The following is a 24,505-nucleotide window of genomic DNA, read 5'->3' on the forward strand; positions in this document are numbered from 1 at the left end:
TGGTAGTATATCTAATTTACAGATAAGTAAACTGAGGATTAGGAAGTTTAAACAGTTTCACTAAGCTCTAACAGCTAAAATGCAGCAGAGCTAGGATTTAAGCCCATTACCACATGAAATACTCAGTTTCAGCCAAAATCTGAGAATATTCTGAGAGTGACACTTTAAACTGTGGTTAGCATTTGTATTTTAGTGTAAACGCAGGATCTGGAAACAGGGTTCTATAATTTTGAAGAACCAAAGTGTAGAAATGTTAAAAGAATGCTGTGTTGTTGGATAGAAACCAGCTTCACATATTTATTTTGTCTGAAGACAAATCTGGGTTCAGAGCATAATATTATGTTGAAATTATTTTCTGTTGCCACCTCTCCTCTCCAGACAGCATATATTTGTTGTATATAAATCTAAATGACAAATTGTTGTTTTTAGCCTGAAGACTAAACTTCATGACTGTGGGAAAGTATTTTAGATATCCATTCACTAACAAGTCAAAACCCAAATTTAATTTAGAGGATGCTGAATTTGTTCTTTCTGTTTTTTTTGTAGAGAATTTGCCCCCCTTTTTTTTCCTTTTCTTCTATTGAGAAATACTGGACTTTAATTTGAATGGATTTTAAAAATAAAAATATGAAAATAAACTAAACCAAACATAATGACTGCTTTTCCAATTCTGAGATATTTTTATCTTTTTCTTGTGCTTTTTAGGCATACATGGAAACCACAGACAGTTATATAAATAAAATTTCAGTTAATTTTAGTGACAGTATTTCAAAGAAAATTTAAGAATTGTTTTGCAGAGGCATTCTATGGCCAACAATCTATTTCTGATTATGGGAGAAAATGTTTTTATTGGCTAGCGTTTGGACATCAGCAAAATAGTATTGTTTTGGCACTTTTTAAAGTATTGTTTAGGTCTTTTTAAAGATGCTCTGTCTCAGAAGTGAATCCTTTTGTACTATTATTCAGAAAATGTATCATATTCTTCTGCAGGGAATACCTGCACTGAGGCATTTGTAGAGCTTTATAATTAAAAAAAATTTTTTTAATGTTTATGTATTTTTGAGAGTGAGATAGAGAGACAGAGACCAGGCTGGGAAAAGACAGAGAGAGGGACACACACACAGAATCTGAAGCAGGCTCCAGGCTCTGAGCTGTCAGCACAGAGCCCGACCCAAGGCTCGAACCCACAAACTGAGATCATGACCCAAGCAAAGTCTAACACTTAGCCGATTGAGCCACCCAGGTGCTCTGAGCTATCTAATTTTTTTTAGAAGAAGAAAATACTATGATAAAAAAAAATAATGTAGCTTGAGTAAAAGAATAATAGATATGTAGTTAGAATTTCTAAGTTTCATATTGGTAAAAAAAATTAGTTCAATTATAATATAGACTAATAATTTGACTACCTTCAATATGAATTCAGTTTTCTGTAATTATAAGTATAGATTGGAGAGAAAAGGATTGTTGTGTATGCAAAAATCTGCAGTTTTAACATAGGAGAAGTAACCTTAGTATAGGATGCTATTTGTGGACAGAGAAGTAAGTATAAGTACCATGTAATACTTTAAGTCTTTAAGCCCTTTAGAATGCACTGAACACAACAAATGGGATATTTGTTGTCCATTTGCCCTAGATATAAATACTGTGTGTTCAGGGAGCTGAGTGTAGAAGGGATGGAAGAGAGTATTCTTCCTCCATTGTAGTGGAGTATGCATGAAAGGAGGTTTAGAAACGTAGTGAGTGAACATACTGGATGATGGAATCAGAGTTCACAAATATTTTATTTCGTTCTTTTTAAGTAATCTCTACATCCATCATGGGGTTTGAACTGACGACCCTGAGATCAAGAGTCATATGCTGCACCAACTGAGCTAGCCAGGCCCTCCAGGGTTCATAAAGATTTTAAAGCACTGGAGTTACAGGTTCTTAGCTACGAAGATGAAATCTGGGACACTAGGGGAAAAAATGTAGGTATCTGCATGTGAGTATAAAAAGGCAGTTGAATAAGTAATTATTTAGAATAAAGATAGGCAGGATGGTTTTCCAGCCAGAGAGATTTGAAAAATACCCAAAGATATCTAAAAATAAAAAATATATAATTATAAAAGATACTTCTGAGAGATACTATAGGTACTGTCCAAAGCCACTGTGCTGACGTAGGGTGCTTGGTGAAAATTCAGTTTGAAGATGGTATAAAGAATATGTGGAAGGACTTTTGATTTTGCGTAGAGTTGATGCTGAAAACATAAGAATACTTTTTTTTTAAGTTTTTATTTATTTTGAAAGAGTGTGGGTTCAGCTTTTGACTTTGTCTAGCAAAGCCAAGGATGGCAGGAAGGGTTACTCAAGACTTCATGCAAGCCAAAAGAGGTGAGAGGAAGGCTAAAAGAAGTCTCCTCAAGCTTCTCCTAAACTCCAGTATTTATTAAGCATACATTCAGGGAGGGGGCACTTGGGTGGCTCAGTTGATTGAGCTCACGTCTTTAGCTCAGGTCATGACCTCATGGCTTATGGAGTTTGAGCCCCATGTTGGTCTCTGTGCTGACAGCTCAGTGCCTGGAGCCTGCTTGTGATTCTGTCTCCCTCTCTCTGTCCCTTCCCCTCCCCCACTTACACACTCACTCTCTCTCCATAAACAAACATTAAAAAAATATATACATTCAGAGAAACATTGCACAATATGTCAGTGGGCTATATGCCAGTAAAGAGCGTGTAGAAAGTGTGTAGACAAACAAGGCATTCCCAAGACTGCAAAAGAGCAGATGTAGAAAGCAGGGTGGAGAACAAGATAAGATATTCCATTGATAACATGGACTAAGGAATTCATGAGCACAGGCAGGACCCAGTCCCTGTATACACATTAATTAGATACTGGCCTGTTGTTTTCAGCAAGGCCAGAAAGCAGTGTTCTGATTGCAATGTGTTCCCTATAACCTCCTAACCCAGGGCATAGTTATTTGATTTCCCACTAGAGAGATAGTGCAAGTTGGGGAGGGATAAGGAGAGAGAGGGAGAGAGAGAATCCCAAGTGGGCTCTGTGCAGACAACGTATCTGCTGATGTGGTGCTCGAACCCACCAACTGCAATATCATGACCTGAGCTGAAATCAAGAGACACACACCTAATCAACTCAGCCAGCTGGATACCTCTGAAGACACGGCTTTTAAAACATGCTAAGTAAGGACTTTTAAAGTTATGTTCACGACAAAGTTATATAAATCGAAGTTAAGCTGGTAAGTGGAGGTTTGAACTCACATTTTGTTTCCTATTCCCAGTTGTTTGTTTGAAGTAATAAAACCATATTGTAGGTTGGAACTTGATGTAGTGTAGAGCATGCATCTGAGATAGATTGTCTCAGCATCTCTGAAGCAGAGGATACTCAGTCTTCATGTTATTCTCACATTTCCTCCATGGTCACTAAAGTGGTTTGTTACCCCATACAGTACTAGACTTTCATTTACTTACAATTCTCTCTATTTAACTAGTGCATTGATAATCTCAGTTATGTTAAGAATCTTTCCCTGACCCAGTCTCCATATCCGCTACTTCAGTACTGCTCTCAGAACCACCATAGGACAAGGTGGTTGCCATGCCCAGCTTCTCTCATACTTGATGCCTTTAGGCCATAGAGAAGTTCCCGAGGAAGATGTAGATCTACACAGGCCTAATCTATTACAAATTCAATTGTTTGCAAATAACCTGGCCCTCATTACCACAGGAATACTGCTACTCATCTGTCTTGTAATTGTTGTAGCACCCTGTGGCTGCTCTTCTTAAACTTCCCATTCCTTTTCCTACTCTTCTGTTTCCACTGATCTCAATTATGGTTACTACTAGCAAAAAACAACAACAACAAAAAATAAAAACCCTTTCTTGACTTTATCTCTTTTAGCTTTTATCCTGTTTTTTCTTCATTATGAAATGTCTCAAATGATTCTGCTTCATTTTCTTTCTCCATTTTTCTAAGAGACATATGTGGTACAGTGGAAATAATATGGTATCAAGAACTTTAAAATCTTGAGCAAAGTGAATTTACCCATTCTGATAATAATATTTTTCCTAAAGGGCTGTTATCAGGTGATTGTCTTAATATTTTAATAGACTATAAATTACATATTATAATTATTATAATATTATGATTTCTTGCCATCCACTCTCAACTCATACCAATCTTATCCACATCTCAAGGGTTTATTCTGAAGTATAGTGTATTTCATCTCCATTCTGAAATCACAGTTGAAGTTTTTAATATTTCTTAATTAATGAAGGTAATACTAGCTGTTATGATAGATAAACCTTGAGATTTTAGTGGATATCATGGTAGAAATTTTTTCTCTTCTTACTTGCATAAAGTCTAATTAATGGCAGTGGGATAGATGGGAGTGTGGGAGAGTGTGGTTCTCAGGGTCATCTTGGGTATCACCATGCAGTTGACAGAGTGGTAAGAGAACTCATGGAGGTTAGTAGGACTGGGTTCTGTGGGATAGGCCTGGAGGACAGTTATATAGCCCCAGTTAACTATAATAGGAGTTTGGTAAATAAAGCCTGGATGTGTGCCAAGGGGAAAAGTGAAACAGATTTGTAAGATTTAATAGATGGAGGCAGAGACAAGAGGAAAGAAAGAGACCAAGTTATGGAGCCAAGAAAGCCTTTATTGTGATCTGCGATTCCTGGGCGAGGTTCCGTGACTCCGGAATGGGGAGTCAGGGAAGTTGCACCTGGTACAGGATGGCAAGGTGTTTTATGGGTAAAGAGTTCCGGGTTTGCTCTCGGGTTGGCAGATTGCCAAGTAAGGGCATTTTGGGGCTGTGGTGGGATGGGATTGGTTGTTTCCTAGGGGTGAGGGGATGCTGGAATTCCATGGTAGGCTATATTTCAAACAGCGTGAGACACTCCAGATCTGAGAGTGGGGGTCGTCGGTGCCTGGAACTCTTCTCCGACCCACAGTAAAATGGCCGCTTGGTCGCCCTCCTAAGGTAACTCTTACAAGATTTAGTGAACAACTAGCTTTTCTCTGCCACAGTGTTCTTGCTGAATTTGAACATCTTTTTCCTTATCTTAATTCTCCTTGGCTGTTTTATTTTGGACATCACTAATTCAGTATTTGTGGTGTAATAAAAAATAAATATTTAGACTTTGACTCAGTTCTTGGCACAGAGCTCCTGAAATCCTTGGAATTTATTGTCTTTTGTATGCTAATGAAATAGCTGATTGGTTTAGTGGGCCATGGATTGCTTCAGGAAGGGGGCTGGTCTATGAGAGGAACCAACCATGTAATTAGAGGGTTGGAAATTTCAGCCCCACTGGGGAGAGGAGAGAGGCTGGAGACCCAGTTCAGTCACCAACAGCCAATGATTTGATCAGTCATGCCTAACTAATGAAAATTACTATAAAAATACCTAAACCAAAGGGTTCAGAAATCTTCTGAATTGGTGAACACGTTGATTTGATAGGAAGGTAGTATGCTTAGAGAAGGTATGGAGGCTTTGTTTGTCCCCCTTCTCTAAACTTTGCTTTATATTCTTCTTCTATTTGGTTGTTCTTGAGTTGTATCCTTTATAATAAACTGGCAAATATAAGTAAAATGATTTTCCTGAGTTCTGTTTTTCTAGTAAATTATCGAACCTGAAGCAGGTGGTTGTGTAAGCCCTCTGAAATTGTATTCTGCATTCAGAAGTATGGATAGGCTTAGGTACCTGTTTATAGCTAGTGTCCGAAGTGAGGACAGTCTTCTGGAGCTGAGCCCTGAGCCCTTGACTGACTTGTCTGTACTAACTTTGGGTAGGGTCAGAATTGAACTGAGTGGTTGGACACCTAGTTGGTGTTGGAAAAAAAAACAACCCATACTTTTGGTGTCAGAGAAGATGCAACACAGTCTTCACTGTGCTAGTTTGATGAACAAACCCCATAGGTTTGAGATAAATATATCTCAATTTACATATATATGTGATATTTATGTCACTTTTTTTATTCAACCATTGATCATTGAAGCAACTTAGGTTGCTTCCATATTTTGGCTACTGTAAATAATAATGCAGTGAACACAAGGGTACATATAACTTTTTGAACTGGTGTTTTTGTTTTATTTGTATAAACCCAGAAGTGGAGTTACTAGATTATATGATACTTCTAGTTTTAATATTTTGAGGAACCTCCATACTGTTTTCCACAGTGGTTTCACCAGTTCATACTCCCACCACAGTGCACAAGGGTTCCCATTTCTCCACACCCTCCTCAAGGTTATTTTTTTGTCTTTTCATAATAGCTAACCTCATAGGTGTGGCGTGATATTTCATTGTGATTTTGCATTTCCCTGATGATCAGCGATGTTGAGCATCTTTTCATGTGTCTGTTGGCAATCTGTATGTCTCCTTTGAAAAAAATATGCAAGTACTCTGCCATTTTTGATATTAAGTTGTAGAAGTTCTTTAAGTATTTGGATATTAACTTCTTATCAGATATATGATTTGCAAATATTCTCCCATTCAATAGGTTGCCTCTTGGTTTTTTTCTTTTTTGTTTCTCTCTTTTTTTTCCTGGGCCTTATACCCCAAGGTATAATTTTTTTCTTTCTATAATTTATTGCTTTTTTATAATTTACATCCAAGTTAGTTAACACATGGTCCAACAGTGATTTCAGGGGCAGATTCCTTAAGCCCCTTACCCATTTAGCCTATTCCCCATCCCTAAGCGCCCCCAACCCTCTGTTCTCTATATTTAAGAGTTTCTTATGTTTTGTCCCTCTCCCTGTTTTTATATTAATTTTGCTTCCCTTCCCTTTTGTTCATCTGTTTTATATCTTAAAGCCCTCATATGAGTGAAGGTATATGATATTTGTCTTTCTCTGACTAATTCATAATACCCTTTAGTTCCATCCACGTAGTTGTAAGTGGCAAGATTTCATTCTCTTTGATTGCTGAGTAATACTCCATTGTGTATATATACCACATCTTCTTTATCCATTTATCCATCAGTGGACATTTGGGCTCTTTCCATACTTTGGCTATTGTCGATAGTGCTGCTATAAACATTGGGGGTGCATGTGTCCCTTAGAAACAGCATACTTATATCTCTTGGATAAATACCTAGTAGTGCAATTGCTGGGTTATGGGGTAGTTTTATTTTTAATTTTTTTGAGGAACCTCTATCCTGTTTTCCAGAGTGGCTGAGCCAGTTTGCTTTCCCACCAGCAGTGCAAGAAATCCTCTTTTCTCCGCATCCTCACCGACATCTGTAGTTGTCTGAGTTGTTAATTTTAGCCATTCTGAGAGGTGTGAGGTGGTATCTCATTGTGGGTTGTGTATTTCCTGGATGATACATGATGTTGAGCATTTTACATGTGTCAGTTGGCCATCTGGATATCTTCTTTGGAGAAGTGTCTATTCATGTCTTTTGCCCATTTCTTTACTGGATTATTTGTTTTTTGGGTTTGAGTTTGATAAGTTCTTTATAGGTTTTGGATACGGACCCTTTATCTGATATGTCATTTGCAAATATCTTCTCCCATTCTGTCAGTTGCCTTTTAGTTTTGCTAATTGTTTCCTTCAATGTGCAGAAGCTTTTTACTTTGATGAGGTCCCAATAGTTCATTTTTGCTTTTGTTTCCCTTGCCTCTGGAGATGTATTAAGAAGTTTCTGTGGCCAAGGTCAAAGAGGTTTCTGCCTACTTTCTCCTTAAGGATTTTTATGGCTTCTTGTCTTACATTTAGGTCTTTCATCCATTTTGAGTATATTTTTCTTCATGGTATAAGAAAGTGGTCCAGTTTCATTTTTCTGCATGTCGCTGTCCAGTTTTTCCAGCACCACTTGCTGAAGAGACTGTCTTTATTCCATTGGATATTCTTACCAGCTTTGTCAAAGACAAATTGACCATACGTTTCTGGGTTCATTTATGGGTTCTCTATTCTGCTCCACTGATCTGAGTGTCTGTTTTTGTGCCAGTACCATTCTGTCTTGATGATTACAACTTTGTAATACAGCTTGAAGTCCAGGATTGTGATGCCTCTAGCTCTTTTTTTTTCTTTTTTTCTTTTTTTTTCTTCCAAGATTGGTTTGGCTATTTGGGTCTTTTCTGGTTCCATACAAATTGTAGAGTTGTTTGTTCTAGCTCTGTGAAGAATGCTGGTGTTATTATGATAAGTATTGCATTGAATATGTAGATTACTTTGGGTAGTATTGACATTTTAACAATATTTGTTCTTCCTATCTAGGAGCATGGAATATTTTTCCTTGTTTTGTGTGTCTTCTTCAATTTCTTTCATAAGCTTTCTGTAGTTTTCAATGTATAGATTTTTCACCTCTTTGGCTAGATTTATTCCTAGATATTTTATGGTTTTTATTGCACCTGTAAATGGGATCGATTCCTTGATTTCTCTTTCTGTTGCTTCATTGTAAGTGTATAGGAATGCAACTGATTTCTGTGCATTGATTTTTATATCTGAAACTTCGCTGAATTCATGGATCAGTTCTAGCAGTTTTCTGGTGGAGTCTTTTGGGGCAGCCTCTTAGTTTTGCTGATAATTTTCTTCACTGTGCAAGGCATTTTGGTTTGATGTAATCCCATTTGTTTATTTCAGCTTTGTTGCTCTTGCCTGAGAAGACTGGTCCTTTCAAAATATTGCTAGCACTGATATCAAAGAATTTACTGCCTATGTTTTCTTCAAGGAGTTTTATGGTTTCAGGTCCTATGTTCAAATCCAATTCATTTTGAATTTATTTTTGTACATGGTATAAGAAAGTGGTCCAGTTTCACTCTTGTGCTGGCCAGTTTTCCCAGCTCCATTTGTTGAAGAGACTGTCTTTTCCCCATTGTGTATTTTTGCCTCCTTTGTCATAGATTAAGTGACTGTTTAAGCATGGGTTTATTTCTGGGCTCTCTATTTTGTTCCATTGATCTATGTGTCTGTTTTCTTACTAGTACTATACTATTTTGATTACTATTTCTCTTTCTTCCTTCCTTCTTACCTTCCTTCCTTCCATGTTTTATTTTCTTTGGGAAGTGGTGGTATTACTATTCTGTCAGTCTGTCAGTGCTTGAATCTTAGTCGTACCTCATGCCACAGAAAAATGTTAACCTGAAATGGATTATAGACTAATTGTAAAAGCTGAAACTTAAAGGTTTTTATTTTTTTATTTTTTACTTTGAAAGAGAGAGAGGGCAAGCTGGGAGGGGCAGAGAGAGAGAGAGAGAAACCCAGGCAGGCTTCACATTGCCAGTGTGGGCCTGATGCAGGGCTTGAACTTATGAACTGTGAGATCATGACCTGAGTTGAAATCTGGAGTTGGACAATTAACCTACTGAGCTACCCAGGTACTGTGAAACTATAAAGGTTTTATTTATTTATTATTTTTTTAATTTTTAAAAAATGTTTATTTTTGAGAGATACAGAAAGACAGCGTGCAAGCAGAGGAGGGGCAGAGAGAGAGGGAGACTGAGAATCCAATGCAGGCTCCAATGCAGAGCTCCAATGGGGGCTCTGTCAGCACAGAGCCCGAAGTGGGACCTGAACCCACAAACCGACTGAGCCACCCAGGTGCCCCTATAAAGGTTTTAAAAAGAAAATTTAGGGGAACATCTTTGCAACCTTTAGTTAAGGAAAGACTTTGGATAGAACACCAAAAGCATTACTGAATAGTTTCTCTGTAGTACCCAAAAACCTTTGAAAAAGAATTTATCAGCATGCAAAAAAGGTAGATACTCAAATAGCAAGAATTCTCATTTGTTTCATAAATTTTATTTGGAGCTACAGAATCTGGATGCTACTTGAACCTTTTATTTTTTTCTGTTTACCATTAGTGAGGAGGAGGACTCTGAAAGAAATAAGAGGACTTGCAGCAATTCACCTAGAAACCCAGAGTTTTTCCAGGTGTTATCTATGCTTCTAGGCCAGGTTTTCTTCTTCAAGTCAGAATTTTGGATATATTCAAATATGTGGGGTGACTTTGACAATAGAACTTCTGTATTAGGGTTTTAATTACTATAGTTAGTAGCCGACTGTAGATATAAAACTTCATATATACAAACATTATTATATGTGAAAGACTTTGTGGTATGGTAGAAAGAGCACAAAACTCTGAGGATATATTTATTTATCTGTCTGTATTAGTCTGTCTGTATTAGTGTGTGTGCGTGTGTACACACATGTGTGACAACAGCCAGAGAGAGCATCCATTTCCTAGGTCATATAATCTATTTTCAGAGGTATATAAGGAATGGTAATTTGGTATTCTCCTCTCCCCAACCCTTCGTTCTGGGTCTAATTAAGTTCTTCTATGATCCAGACATCTTATTTATCATAGGAAATATGTTCAGATATTTTTGCTTGAGTTTATATTGTGCTTTGAGCATTCACGTGGAACTTTCCCAGTTATGTTTATTTCTGTGCACAGACATGTCCTTATAATTATAGTTACAAATGTGCCACTTTTAAAAAGTGAAGTATTTGGTGGCCTCTAGTGGTACTCATGTGTCTATAAAAAAGTCACTAATACCACCAATATGCAAGATTTTAGGGGAGAAAGAGATACTAAGGTGACAGAACACATAGAAGTAGATTTATCCAGGAAAAGTTTTTGATCTTTGAGAACTAAAATTTTATTAATCACTTATAAATATATCAGTGATGTGGCTGTCTACTAATTTATAGCAAATTTTATCATTACTAGACTTCTTTACTTTTCAGATACGCCTTGAAATTATATACATAAATCTTAATTGGAAGTATTTCTATGTAGCTTGTACTTAGGTCAGCAATAGTATACTATTGGATTGTACTGAGATGTGTCCATGAAAGGGGATGGCTAGAATGATTTCTGACATCTTCTTAAATATAATAAAAGATAAAAATAGGATAATTATTTCATAAATTAATCATAAAGAGAATCAGTCCTTAAAGTTTATTTCTTTAAACAGCAAATTCTGGCTAACTTAAAATTATTTCAAGTTCAGCCAAGAATTATCCAAATATTCAGAATCTGAAATATATGTAGGCATTTAGACTGATCATTTCAGAATTTGGGAAAATTTATATAAATTCGAGGTTTGCAAAGGTAAAGAGGAAACTGACAGTTTTAGGTAAATTAGTGTTTTTAAGTGCTGAAATTAATCTGTATTTATGCTAAAAATAAGATAATGAAATCTAGAGATTTAATAACTTGCCCAAGATTATAAAGCTCCTAACTATTGGTTGAAATGATACTAAAGTCCTGGTTCTTTTAGTCTCTACTAAAGCTTTTTAATAACTAAAACAAAATATTCTTTGTATTAGTTGGAGCAAACTGATTTTTTTAAGAAGTTTTTTTCTTTTTTTTAATGAAGACTTTAACAGGATAAGCCTTATTCTAATTAGAAAGGATTACCTGGCATTAGACATAAAAAGTGTTTTAACACTGAAATCAGAATAGTCTAGCGATACAACAAATCTGTGGTAATTAAGGAGTTAGCAGTTTTTATTTCCTCCAAAGATAGACTGGTATTTATAAGAAATGCCTGTAATACGTGTGAATTTGGGAATAACTTTGATTATGTGAAATCTAATGAAAAAGTTGGATTCCACTAGTGGGTACATAACTGACTGAAAGATTTCATTAAGGGTATAGTAAGATCTTCAATACTTTTCTCAAATTCAGTAGTATGTACTTTCGAAAGAGAAATAAACTGATACAAAACTTGTAGGAGATGTGCTATCAATTTGTGAATTGTAATTTCTGCTGTTCAAGACACACTGGGCTCTATCCCAGGCAGAGACAGCTTTTCCTGAAACTTCTCTGTCCTGATACATAAGATGACACAGAGTCCTAGATTCTGGTTTTAAATGTTTTACTTTCTTACAGGGCAGAGAGACAGAGGAAGAGACATGTGCTGAATTGAAAAGAGGCACAGGGAGGTCCCTGCTCATAATTAATATATTCCAGTCATTCCATCAACCAGAGATTCTTTTAAGCTTAAATATGACATCTTTAAAATTTCTGGAAAGTGCTTTTCAATTTTACATGTATATTTACTTATATTAATATTGTTCTACCAAGATAACGTGTGTACTTTTATTTCACAGAACAGCTTGTTGCCTAAAGGTGACAGTGGCTACTTTAAATAGAATGATGTGATGCTGCTGGTCCTAAAGGTGAAGAATCATTTTCTAAACATGGAAAAACAATAAAGGTGGAGTTCAGAAACTAAAAACCTAAATATAGGTTCCAGGTGATTTTTTTCTCTCACACTTTTACTTACATTCCAGTTAGTTAACATACAGTGTAACATTAGTTTCAAACATAGAATCAAGTTATACTTAAGTTGTATATCACTTACATATAACACCCAGTGTTCATCACAACAAATGCCCACCTTAGTACCCGTCACCCCTTTAACCCATCCCTCTGCCCACCTCCCCTCTGGCAACCCTCAGTTTGTTCTCTGTAGTTTAAGAGTCTGTTTTCTGATTTTTCTTTCCACTTTCCATATTCATTTGTTTTGTTTCTTAAATTCCATATGAGTGAAATCATGGTATTTGTTTTTCTCTGACTTATTTTGCTTAGCATAATACTCTTTAGCTCCATCCGCATTAGTGTAAACGGCAAGATTTCATTCTTTCTGATGGCTGAATAATATTCCACTGTGTGTGTGTGTGTGTGTGTGTGTGTGTGTGTGTGTGTATGTGTATGTATACATACATGCATATACCACATCTTCCATAGCCATTCATCAGCCAATGGACATTTGGGCTCCTTCCATAATTTGGCTGTAAACATTGAGATGAATGTATCCCTTTGAATCAGTATTTTTGTATCCTTTGGGTAAATACCTACTAGTGCAATTGCTGAATTGTAAGGTAGTTCTATTTTTAACATTTTGAGGAACCTCCATACTGTTTTGCAGAGAGGATGCATCAGTTTGCATTTCCACCAACAGTGTAAGAGTGTTCCTCTTTATCCACATCCTCGCCAACACCTGTTGTTTCCTATATTGTTTTTGTTTCTTTTTTAAGATTTTGTTTTTAAGTAGTGTCCACACTCAGGATGAGACTCGAACTTACAACCCCGAGATCAAAAGTCACATGATCCACTGACTGAGCCAGCTAGGCAACCCAGCCTGTATTGTCAATTACTCATTCTGACAGGTGCAAGGTAATATCTCACTGTATTTTTGATTTGTATTTCCTTGATGATGAGTAATGTTGAGCATCTTTTCATGTGTCTGTTAGCCATCTGTATATCTTCTTTGGAAAAGTGTCTGTTCATGTCTTCTGCCCATTTTTTAACTATTTTTTTTGGAGGGGTATTGTTGAGTTTGATTAGTTCTTTATAGATTTTGGATACTAACCCTTTCTTTATAAGATATATCATTTGCAAATATCTTCTCCCAATCTGAAGGTTGCCTTTTAGTTTTGTTGATTGTTTCCTTTGCTGTGCAGAAGCTTTTTATCTTGATAAAGTCCTAATAATTTAGTTTTGCTTTTGTTTCCCTTGCCTCTGGAAACATGTTTAGTAAGAAGTTGCTCTAACCAAGGTTAGAGAGGTTGCTGCCTGTGTTCTTCTCTAGGATATTGATGGTTTCCTGTTTCACATTTAGGCCTTCCATCCATTTTGAATTTATTTTTATGTATGGAATAAAAAAGTTTTGTTCTTCTGCATGTTGTTGTCCAATTTTCCCAGTACCAAAAAGACTGTCTTTTTTCCATTGGATATTCTTCTTGCTTTGTCGAAGATTAGTTGACCAAATAGTTGTGGGTCCATTTCTGGGATTTCTATTCTGTTCCACTGATCTATGTGTATGTTTTTGTGCCAGTACCATACTGTCTTGATGACTGCATCTTTGTAATACAGCTTGATGCTTCCAGCTTTGTTTTTCTTTTTCAGAATTGCTTTGGCTATTTGGGGTCTTTTATGGTTCAATACAAATTATAGGAATGTTTGTTAATAGTTCTGTGAAGAATGCTTGTGTTATTTTGCTAGCGATTACATTAAGTTTGTAGACTGTTTGGGTAGTATAGACATTTTAACAATGTTCTTCCATAAGCATGGAATGTTTTTCCATTTCTTTTTGTCCTCTTCAATATCCTTCATAAGTTTTCTATAGTTTTCAGAGTATAAATCTTTTACCTCGTTAATTAAGTTTATTCCTGGGTATCTTATGGTTTGGGTACAATTGTAAGTGGCATAGATTCCTGGATTTCTCTTTCTTCTGCTTCATTATTTGTGTATAGGAGTGCAACAGATTTCTGTACATTAATTGTGTATTGTGCAACTTTACTAACTTTGTGTATCAGTTTAAGTAACAGTGGTAATTTTTTTTAAAAAAAAGATCATTAAAGAGCAGGCTTATGAATTCTTAGGGGGAAAATTGGGATTAGTTTGCTCATTTGTCCAGAATTCTGCTTTAAAATTTGTAGAAATTTTGAAAATTTAGGTAGGGTTGAATGCCATTTAACGATATTTATTGAGCACTTACTAGGTATCAGTCTTTGAGATGAGTGTTGAAGGTACAGCATGAACCAGATAAAATCCTTGTCTTTTTAGAATTAAGTTCTAAATATAAATATCTAGTGGAGAGAACTGGCACTAACCATAATGAGTAAGTAAATCATAAAATATGTGAGAGGTGATAAGCATTATTAAAAAATAAAAAGGCAGTGACAGGAAGAGTGATAGCTCCTTAGTTTGTAAATAACCAAGGCAACCTGTTGCTGAAGTAGCCTAGAGAAAGCAAATGAGCCAGGTTAAATACTTTTAGAATTTAGATATTACCAACCAAATTTTAACTATATAGATTTAGCCTTACCTAATTATTAAAGAAAATATCTTTAATATGAAATAGTGATGGACTTTAGTTTGTTGGCTTAATGTAGCCAAACATTATTCAGACATGAGTCATACATGATCATGATTATAATTTTCTGTGATCAAATAGGTTATGCACTTAGTGTGCAACCTATTTGTATATGATACAGTGTTTTCTAAAATATTTGTATTCATTCAAATACAAAGAAAAGGATAGAGAGATGTAGAGTCACACATTTACAGTTTATCATTAAAACAAGTTAAGTACAAATATAAAAGGTCTGTTTTTCTGAATTAATCCTATAACTGAGCAGTTGTTTAACTGATATAGAACTTTTCAATTTGGGACTTGTAAGGAAGAAAAATGACTTTTTTTACTTTAAAAAATTTTTTTAAATTTTTAAAATTTATTTTTGAGAGACAGAGAGGGACAGCACGAGCAGGGGAGAGTCAGAGAGAGAGGGAGATACAGAATCCAAAGCAGGCTCCAGGCTCTGAGCTAGTTGTCAGCACAGAGCCTGATGCGGGGCTCGAACCCACAAACCGTGAGATCATGACTTGATCTGAAGCTGGACGCTTAACTGATTGAGCCACCCAGGTGCCCGGACTTTTTGTACTTTTGATACCATACCAGGGAATTTCCCCCTGCTAAGTATTTGTTAATGTACATAATACAGCTCATGAGGATTTACTCTTTTAATACAATTCATAGGCTTAGTCATTTTTAAGATCAATATAATTATTTAGTTTCAAAATATATATGTGTTATATATTTATATATAATACATATTTATGCATTTATAATTTATACATATGTATAAGTTAACCATAGGTATATGGTTTAACCATAGGTAATTTGTCCTTTGATACCACTAATGTTTAGTGATTCCCTTTCCCTTCTTTCTTTCCTGCTTGGCAAAGATTTGCAGAAAGAGACTGACTAGTAGGTTATGAGGCAGCTTCTCATTATTGGTAGACATTTCTCTAAAAGTTCTTCCTGTTAGAGTGCGATCTCATTTAAAATCTGGGATAATGATGAAAATACTATGGAACCCTTAAAGTTTTCCTCATCAAATTCCAACCTCCCTTTTGATGGTTAAATCAGTTTGTATATAGAACTCTTGCCAGGTGGTCATGTGGCTTTAGCCTATATTATTCAATACTTCCAGTGATTTATTTGTAAGTAATTTCTTAGTGCCTGTTATGTGCTGGACAATTTGTTGGGTGCTGGGAATACAATGGTAAATAAAACAGATGTGGCCTGTCCCTTCTTTTGAGACTAGTAGCATTTTTATAGTGATGGTGAACTTCCTTTTGTATATATATTCAGCTTAATCAACTTATATGTATCTTCTTAAAGGGTCTGTTCTTTTCCACAAAATTATAGCATTAACCTGACCTATTCAGGTTAATATTCCAGTTTTTGTTACTGTACTTGGAAATACTATGGTTTTTCTTTCTCAAAAGTCTGTTTACTAAATTTGTATTAAATTCATATTCACATTTCTTTTTTGAAAATTGGGGGTTCTAAAATGTTTGGATGTGTTATAAAATTACAAATACTCTAGGACTTGGGACACCTGGTTGGCTCAGTTGGTGGAATGTGCAGCTCTCTTGATTTTGGGGTTATAGGTTCAAGCTTCAAGTTTGGTGTGGAGATTATTTAAAAACAAAAAAAGAACAAATGCTATAGGATTTTTAATAAATTGGGTTTTCTTGTACATATGTGGGGCAGAATGTTGAATTTTATCATTCTATTCAATTACATTGTACTGTGAGTGAGACTTTAGACGTATAATCTAGTTGAAGTAATTAAGATGGGGATCTTGTTTCGTGTAATGCTGGATGTTATACTGTGTCAGTGTAAGCTTAGAATCCTAAGTTGCCTTCTGCTTTTCAAAAAAAAAGATGCCAACTCTGGCATATCTTTGGACATTATTTTTGACCAGCTTTGCAATATATCATATTGAGATTTCAGAATGGAAAGGAAATGGTATTTAATTGACAGGGTTTAGTTGGATGACCAGTTAAATATGGAATGCACTAAGGGCCAAAACTCATCTCACAGATTCAAATTTGGGTGATTGATGGGGCGCCTGGGTGGCTCAGTCAGTTAAGCCTCCGACTTCAGCTTGGGTTATGATCTCACGTTCGTGGGTTCGAGCCCACATCAGGCTCTGTGCTGACAGCTCAGAGCCTGGAGCCTGCTTCCGATTCTGTGTCTCCCTCTCTCTCTGCCCCTCCCTGTTCATGCTCTGTCTTTCTCTGTCTCAAAAATAAATAAAACATTAAAAAAAAACACCAAATTTGGGTGATTGGGAGAATAGAAGTACCTTGACAAGATAGTGCAAAAACAGAAATAATTTCAGGTCTGTCCAGTTTGACTACAAATGAATTTATGTGTTTTAACACCTAGAAAGACAGTGTGGTAGAGTGATTAAGATCATGGACTCTGGAACTTGGCTGCTTGAATTTTAATTCTGGCTTCACATAGTAACTCTGTGACCTTAGACAAATTATTTAAAGACTGTGCCTTTCCCCCGTCATTCTAATAGGGATAAAAATAGTATTGACCTTATAGGATCATTATGAAGATCAAATGAATTAATACACATAAAGTGCTTAGAACAGTGTGTGTACATAGTAATCATTATGTGTTAAGCTGTTGTTACTGTTGTCATTTATTAGGGTATGTTTTCCAAAATAATTCTGTGATTTTGGGATAAAATTTAGTGATGGAAAAAGGATTTCTTTTACTTGGAGCAATCCTAGGAGACTTAATTTTCTTTCCTTTCCTTTTCTCTCAAATTTGTAGAACCAAGGAATAGAAAATTGTGCAATTTTAATTATTAAATCATGTTAATCTTACTGTGTACTTAAAGAAAGCAGGAGATGGAAAAAGGTGTTTGAAAATGTTTTGTTACTGTAATTACAGTTCCTTTTGATTCTCTTAAAATGCCATGTTGAAGATGTTTATTTCCTACTTTTGTCACTTTCATCTGGTTACTATGTATTAGCTCAATTAAATCCAAAGCTTGGATGTCAGATTTCATTTTTTCTGCAAGACCCTACTCCGTGACATTAGATTTGTCCTTCAATGAACTTATCTATCTTTTTTTTTTTTTTTACTATCCTGCACAGATTTTGCAAACCTCTATTTTCATACACTTCCTAGTGTTTTCAGAGAACTACAGGAAGCAATTTTCTCTCTCAGAGGAACTAAAACTAGCCTGAAGACTTATCTGGAAAAACTGTTGTTCAGAAATTACAGACGAAAGGGACAGTCTAAGGAAAGTTATCAGATTGGAGGAAGCCTGGCAAGTAAATAGGACTGTCTCTGGTTATTCTTGTATCTGTGGAATTCATCTAGTTTTGGATTTCCTTCTCTCTGATTTCCCTCACCCCATCACCTTTAAATAGGCTATGCATACCCATTTCTGGCCATTTCTTACAAACGTTTAATAAGCCTGTGTATTTAATTGCATACCAGATAAATGTGTACAAATATGGAATGTGCCTAGCATTTTGATACTGATAATTCATCTATCAAAACTTGTGACTGATTTGCTTATTTAATTTAAATAGTTTTTTAAAGGACATTTAAAAAAACAGTCTTGTTCTCAGCTGTATTTTAATATTCTTTAAAAATTTTTTTAATGTTTTATTTATTTTTGATACAGAGAGAGACAGAGCATGAGAGGGGGAGGGGCAGAGAGAGAAGGAGACACAGAACTGGAAGCAGGCTCCAGGCTCTGAGCTGTCAGCACAGAGCCCGACGCGGGGCTCAAACCCACAAATGTGAGATCTGACCTGAGCCGAAGTCGGAGGCTTAACTGACTGAGCCACCCAGGTGCCCGGCATTTTAATATTCTTGACCAGAAGAGAAAGCGATGCAATTTTAGTTAATGCTCTGTCCAATTGCAAGGAAGAAATTTGCTCAGATAGGTTTAAACCATAAGTTCTTATTTCAGGCAACTGTGCTTTGAGTGTTCAGCATTTGGGTGTGTCTTTTCACTCTTGGCTGTGTATGTCTTTGTGAATTATATTCTTCCATTGCTCCCAAAGACAGGGATTTAATTTAGTTCCATTAGTTATCATCAGCATTTATTAGACTTAGATTCAACTTCAAATAACAGAAAACCCAAACAGGAGTGGCTTAAATGAGGTGGGGATGTATTTTTCTGCCCTCTAAAATAAAGAAGTTTAGAGGAAGATGGTTTGGTGCTAGTAGAGCAATTTTGTGATTTTATTAAAGACTCAGGCTTTAATTTTCTATTTCTCCCTCTATGGGATGTTACCTTATTTTCATGTTCTTATTCTAGGCAGAAAGAAGGGAAAAGGGGATTAAAAATGTGGCTGAGACTTCCTTTTTCTAAGAGGAGCTTTCCCAGAAGTGTACTCAGAGACTTCTACTTACATCTCCTTGGCCAGAACTAGTATGTAACCATACTTAACTACAAGAGAGGCAGAAAAATTTGGTGGGTTTGTTTGTTTGTTTGTTGTTTTTAAGCTGAGCATATTGTCATTCCTGATAAATTCTCCTAATAGGGGAAAATGGAAATATGGGTATCAAGTAGACAGCTAGTCGTCTCTGCCACATCCTCCAAGATAGAGTTCTTATAGGGCTTCCTTCAGCGTTCTTATAGGGCTTCCTTCAGCTAGACACCCCTGGACTAATTATTTGTGGCCAGGAATTTAAGATTGGTTTCTCTTGAAGTTCTTGGCTTTACAAATCATAAAGAACTGGTTTTAGGTTTTTTTTGGTTTTGTTTTTGTTTTTTGAAGTAAACTCTGCTCCCAGTGTGAGTCTCAAACTCACAACCCCAGCATCAAGAGTTGCAGGCTCTACCAATTGAGCCAGCCAGATGTTTTAGTTTGTTTTTTAAAGAAAGGGTAGTATAACTGGCAAGCACTATGAGACTTCATTAGGAGTAGAGTTATTTAGTTTGTTGAAAGAATGCATAACCCTGGATATATCCATGTATGTGGCAACCAGAAAAAAATATTGCAAACTGTTGTTTTAAAGTAAGCTGATCTCATTTCTAATTAAGAATCTTTGATCTTTCCAAATGATGTCTTTCATTATATGTTCTATTAGAAATGTATTTCTTAATTTCAGGGTCAGTTCACTAGTGTTTATTTTTAGTAGCTTTGCATATTTAGTTATTATTTGCTCTCTCCTCTCCCCACCTCAGAGTATTTTAAGAGAAGTCCATTGTTTTTACTCATCCTTATATCCCCAATGCCAAGTATATATGAGGTAGTAAATAAATATTTGGTGAATAAATAACAGACTGAAGAAACAAGAATGGTGGCATTCTTTTTCACATTTTGAATCCTCCCAGACTAGGCATCTGCTATTTTAGGAATTCACCTTTTCAACTTTACTGCTCTACAGAGGCAAAATAATAGAATAGAAATAGTATGACTTTGGAGTCTTTAGCATAACAAACTTTTTGGTCCACTACTTGTGTATCAGGTACTGTTTTAAATGCTGAAGAGGGAAAACAAATAAGTATGTCCCTTTATCTCTAAGAAAGAGGGAGACAAGCTTATAAATAGTTTAATTATTAAACTTACTGTGATATATGCTGTATGTATACACTAGGTTGTAAAGGTAGATCCTGGTGGGTTAACGTAGGTTTGAACAGTGGGTTCGAAGAGAGCAGGATTTGATCCAAAAGACTTTGCAGAGAAGATGGTAGCTATGTTGGCAAGAATTAGCAAAAGGAAGGTGAATGGGGATTATGTTCTGGATAGAGACTGGCTCTTTGCATAGGGGTGTAGATGAGAAAGGATACAAGGCACACAGGGAGTAGCAGGAGGTATAGGAACCAACTAATAGAGAACTTAGATTTTATCCAGAATATCATTAAAGACATTTTCAAAATGACTTTTTTTCTCTCTGACAAAAAGGGAAGCATATTTTTATCTTTTAGAAGATCTCAGAAATACAGAAAGGTATACAAAGAATATGATTACTTATATTTTCTTCAACTAGAGATGTAACTACCCTTAATATTTTGGTATATATATATACTGCCATAATTCTTCAGTTTTTCTCCCTTCTGTCTTCCCTCCTTTTCCCTTTTCCTTCTTTTCTGTTTCCTCCTTTTCTCTTTTCTCCATCTCTGGCCAGATCTTCTTGGCCCATATGGCAAGTAAGTGAAGGACTCACTGAAAATATAGGTTAAGGAATAGAAAGAGGCAGAGTTTTGTCTTGGAGTCATTTTCTGAAATAAATGTTATAAATGAGGCATAGATTTGGGGATGGAGAGTTTGAATTTGGTTATTAGGTATGGTTTTACAAAAATTTCATATACACCTATAGCACTTAGTATGTCTCCAGTTCTGTATTAAGATCTTTCATATATTACATGTTTAAATTTCATGACAACCTTACAAAGTAAGTATTACTACTTCCGTCTTATAGATGAGGAAGTTGAGGCATACAACAGTCACACAACTTGTTCAAGGTTTATATTATTACTATTACTGTAAGTTTAAATTATGGCAGTCTGGCTCCAGCATTTATGCTTTTTCCACTGTACTTTCAGGTTGAGTCTGAAATGTGTGTGAAACAGTGAAGGAAAAATATTCCGCAGACATGTGGTTTTGTATTTGAAGTTGAGGGGGTGGCTCTGACCTGGGGATTTAATTTGGAAATTGTCACATAGGAGGATATAAAAGTCATGAGAGTTCATTTTTTTCAGTGTCTTCAGTCATATATTCTGTGATAGTAGTGAGTGTGCCTTGGTTTCTGGTTGGTTTTCTCTGGGAATCTCTATTTTGGCACTGTTTCTTTAAAATTAAATAACTAGATGTAGAGGTTGTAATGCAGAACTCTGTATTGTCCCCTTTTGGGATACATGCTACTTCTGTTAAAGCTTTGGTTGCATTATTGCCTGTTTTTCCTTTTTCATATAACAACAGTTCTACATTGTCCCAACATGCATATTGACTTTGTGGTCACAAGCCCACACCTTCTACTCCTCTTGGGTTTTATTTACACAAAGGCTTACCAAGATAATCTTCCCCGTGATATACTTGTATAACTGATTTTTTAAAAACCAAATGAGAACCTTATATGGTACCTAAAGTTTGTAATTCTATTCTGTTCAGCCATTTTACTTTTCCTTGTCATTAGGGAAGGAGTCAAAGAGGAAAGGAAATTTCCAGAAAAAGTAAAAATATATATAAGCTTTCCCCAGTGTTCCTACTTCTGAATGTTCTTGGACAGTGGATGTGTATTGCAGAATTAACTTTATACCTCTAAGAGAGCCATGTATGAAAAAGGGAAAGTCAAAACAAAGGATGCGAGGTCATTTAAATCAATTTTGCTTATAAGTAGCAGTTGATTAGATCAGATAAAAGAATTTTTTTTGCTTTAAAAATTGTTTATCTTTAGAATAAGAATATAGGAGTATGCTTATGGATGGTTGCTGGTTTGCTGTTACCCCAAGAACCTCTATTTACATGTTATAAAATTTAGATATATTATATCTAAAAAATTTTTTTTTTGCAAGAAGGATTTTTTTAACATTAAAAAAATTTACTTTCCAGTTACTTAGGTTTGGCTTTTTTTTTTTTTTTAAACTTTGATGATTTGAAAGGTCAACTCAATATAGAAATAGATTTTATCGAGCCAACTGTGGTATTCAGTTACTTTCCGTAAAGTAAATGATCTGATAGCATGACAAGTTGGATCTTATTAAAGATATAAACAGTTTAAAGTGCTTGGCAATTTTCCCTATTTGTAACTGTTCCTGTAATGTGAAAACACTGGGAGGACTAGAAAAATAAAATTATGAAGACTTTTAAAAAGTTACTCTATTTTAAGATAAGACGGAATTGAAAATTGTCAGAAATACTAAAGGTATTTGACCTTTTAAAATCTCTATTACCATTCTTCTGAAGTAGAAATAAAATGAAATTTTAATAAAAGAACAGAGTTTCTAGATTATAAAGATACATGTATAATTTTTTTGGCATTTCCTCAAAGTTTCATTTTATGTCTTCCTTTGAAAAATTCAAATGTATGGGGACAGTATATTTCGTAGCATGATATTGCAGCTTTTGTTGAACCAAGAACACTTTATACATTTTCAAACTTTCTACGTTTATTTATGTTTCACCTTTGTTTAATGTATCTGTCAGCAGAACATGGCAATGGTGTTAGAAAATTTAATGTTTCTAGAAATGACTTTTACATTTTCTAACAGTTGAATATTCCATTTTGAGAGAAAAGAAATTGTGGATTAAGTGTGACCAATGTATAAAACAATTCTCTTATGATAGTGAAATAATTACTGAATTTATAACTATTAGCAAAAATAAAGTTGATTGGCACTTATTTTCCATGTGACCAAGATTGTAGCTATCTGTTTATTACAATTAAAAAGTAAGTCTGGAGGAGCGGCTGGGTGGGTCAGTCTGTTGAGCATCTGACTTCATCTCAGGTCATGATCTTATGGTTCATGAGTTAGAGCCCTGCATTGGGCACTGTGCTGATTGCTCAGTCTGGAGCCTGCTTCAGATTCTGTGTCTACCTCTCTCTCTGCCCCTCCCCCACTCATGCTCTGAATCTCTCTCTCTCAAAATTAAATAGACATTAAAAAAATTTTTTTAAAGTAAGTCTGGGTAGTTAAAATTTAACACCAAATACGACTCTATAGAGAAAGAGCATACAGTTATTCAAGAGCTTTCGATAATAAAATAGGTATTCAGAATTTTGTGATTTTGTTGGAGTCAGAAGCTGGACAACTTCCATTCTTTTTAAATTAAATCAGCTTCTGTGTTTATTACTAAGTGTTATAATAGGCTACATTGTAGACATATGGGTGAATTAGAAATAGGTCATTAAGCTTGGGGCTGAAACCAAATCTCAAATTATTTTAACTATTGATTAGATTAAGGTTATCTGCTATTTCTAGAGCCTTTAGAGTAGTTTCCTGCTAAAAGAAAACATAAATTCACTTTGGAGGAAGATAACACCATGCAGAATCTCAAATTATTTAAGTTTTTTTAAACATACAATATTGAGCATTCTGTTGAAAGTGATCAATAAGACATTTAAGGGAATAAGGCAATGTGACAAAAAACTAAGATACAATAGACAACAGAGGCATACTTACAAGGGATTCAGATAATGCCATCAGACAAAACTGTGCTTGATGTTTAAAGAAAATAAAATATTTAGCATTTTGGCAGAGTGTTGGAAACTAATAAAAGAACTAAATCGAATTCAAGAACTGAAAAAATTAGTAGCTGAGAAAAGTAACCAGAAAATTGCTTAATAGCATGCTAGGCATTGCTGAAGAGAGAATTAGTAAACTGGAAGATAAGTCAGAAACTATCTTTAAATTTCATGGTCAGGTAAAAAGGATAAAGAGTACAGAGAACCAATGTATAAAATATCCTAAGGAATCTCCAAACACTAGTAGAACTAATAACTGAATTCAGGAAAGTTGTAAAATATAAGATCAATATACAGAAATTGTTTTTGTATTTATTAGCAATGCACTCTTGGAATTCATATTCATATGGAAATGTGAAGGAACTAGAATAGGAAAACAACTTTGACAAGTAAGAGCAAAGTTGGAAGAGAAAACTAATTGACTTGAAGATATGTTAATAAACTACAATGATCAAACTAGTTTTTTAAAAAATGCTTATTTCTTTTGAGAGAAAGGGCAAGCAGGGAGGGGCAGAGAGAGAATCCTAAGCAGGC

The 24,505-nt window shown here is 35.3% G+C and overlaps 1 protein-coding gene and 1 long non-coding RNA gene across 3 annotated transcripts in view; both read left to right on the forward strand.

Annotated features, from left to right (window-relative positions):
- SBF2 (SET binding factor 2) overlaps nucleotides 1–24,505 on the forward strand; it is a 483,232-nt gene that overhangs the window by 98,624 nt on the left and 360,103 nt on the right. The gene's annotated exons all lie outside the window — the stretch shown is intronic.
- Nucleotides 1,898–12,187, forward strand: LOC115306257. The gene is made up of 2 exons (XR_003915271.1): nucleotides 1,898–1,967; nucleotides 12,054–12,187. It is a non-coding gene; the product is annotated as an uncharacterized LOC115306257 (long non-coding RNA).

The sequence above is a fragment of the Suricata suricatta genome, chromosome 11 (assembly GCF_006229205.1).
Source record: "Suricata suricatta isolate VVHF042 chromosome 11, meerkat_22Aug2017_6uvM2_HiC, whole genome shotgun sequence".
NCBI lineage: Eukaryota > Metazoa > Chordata > Mammalia > Carnivora > Herpestidae > Suricata > Suricata suricatta.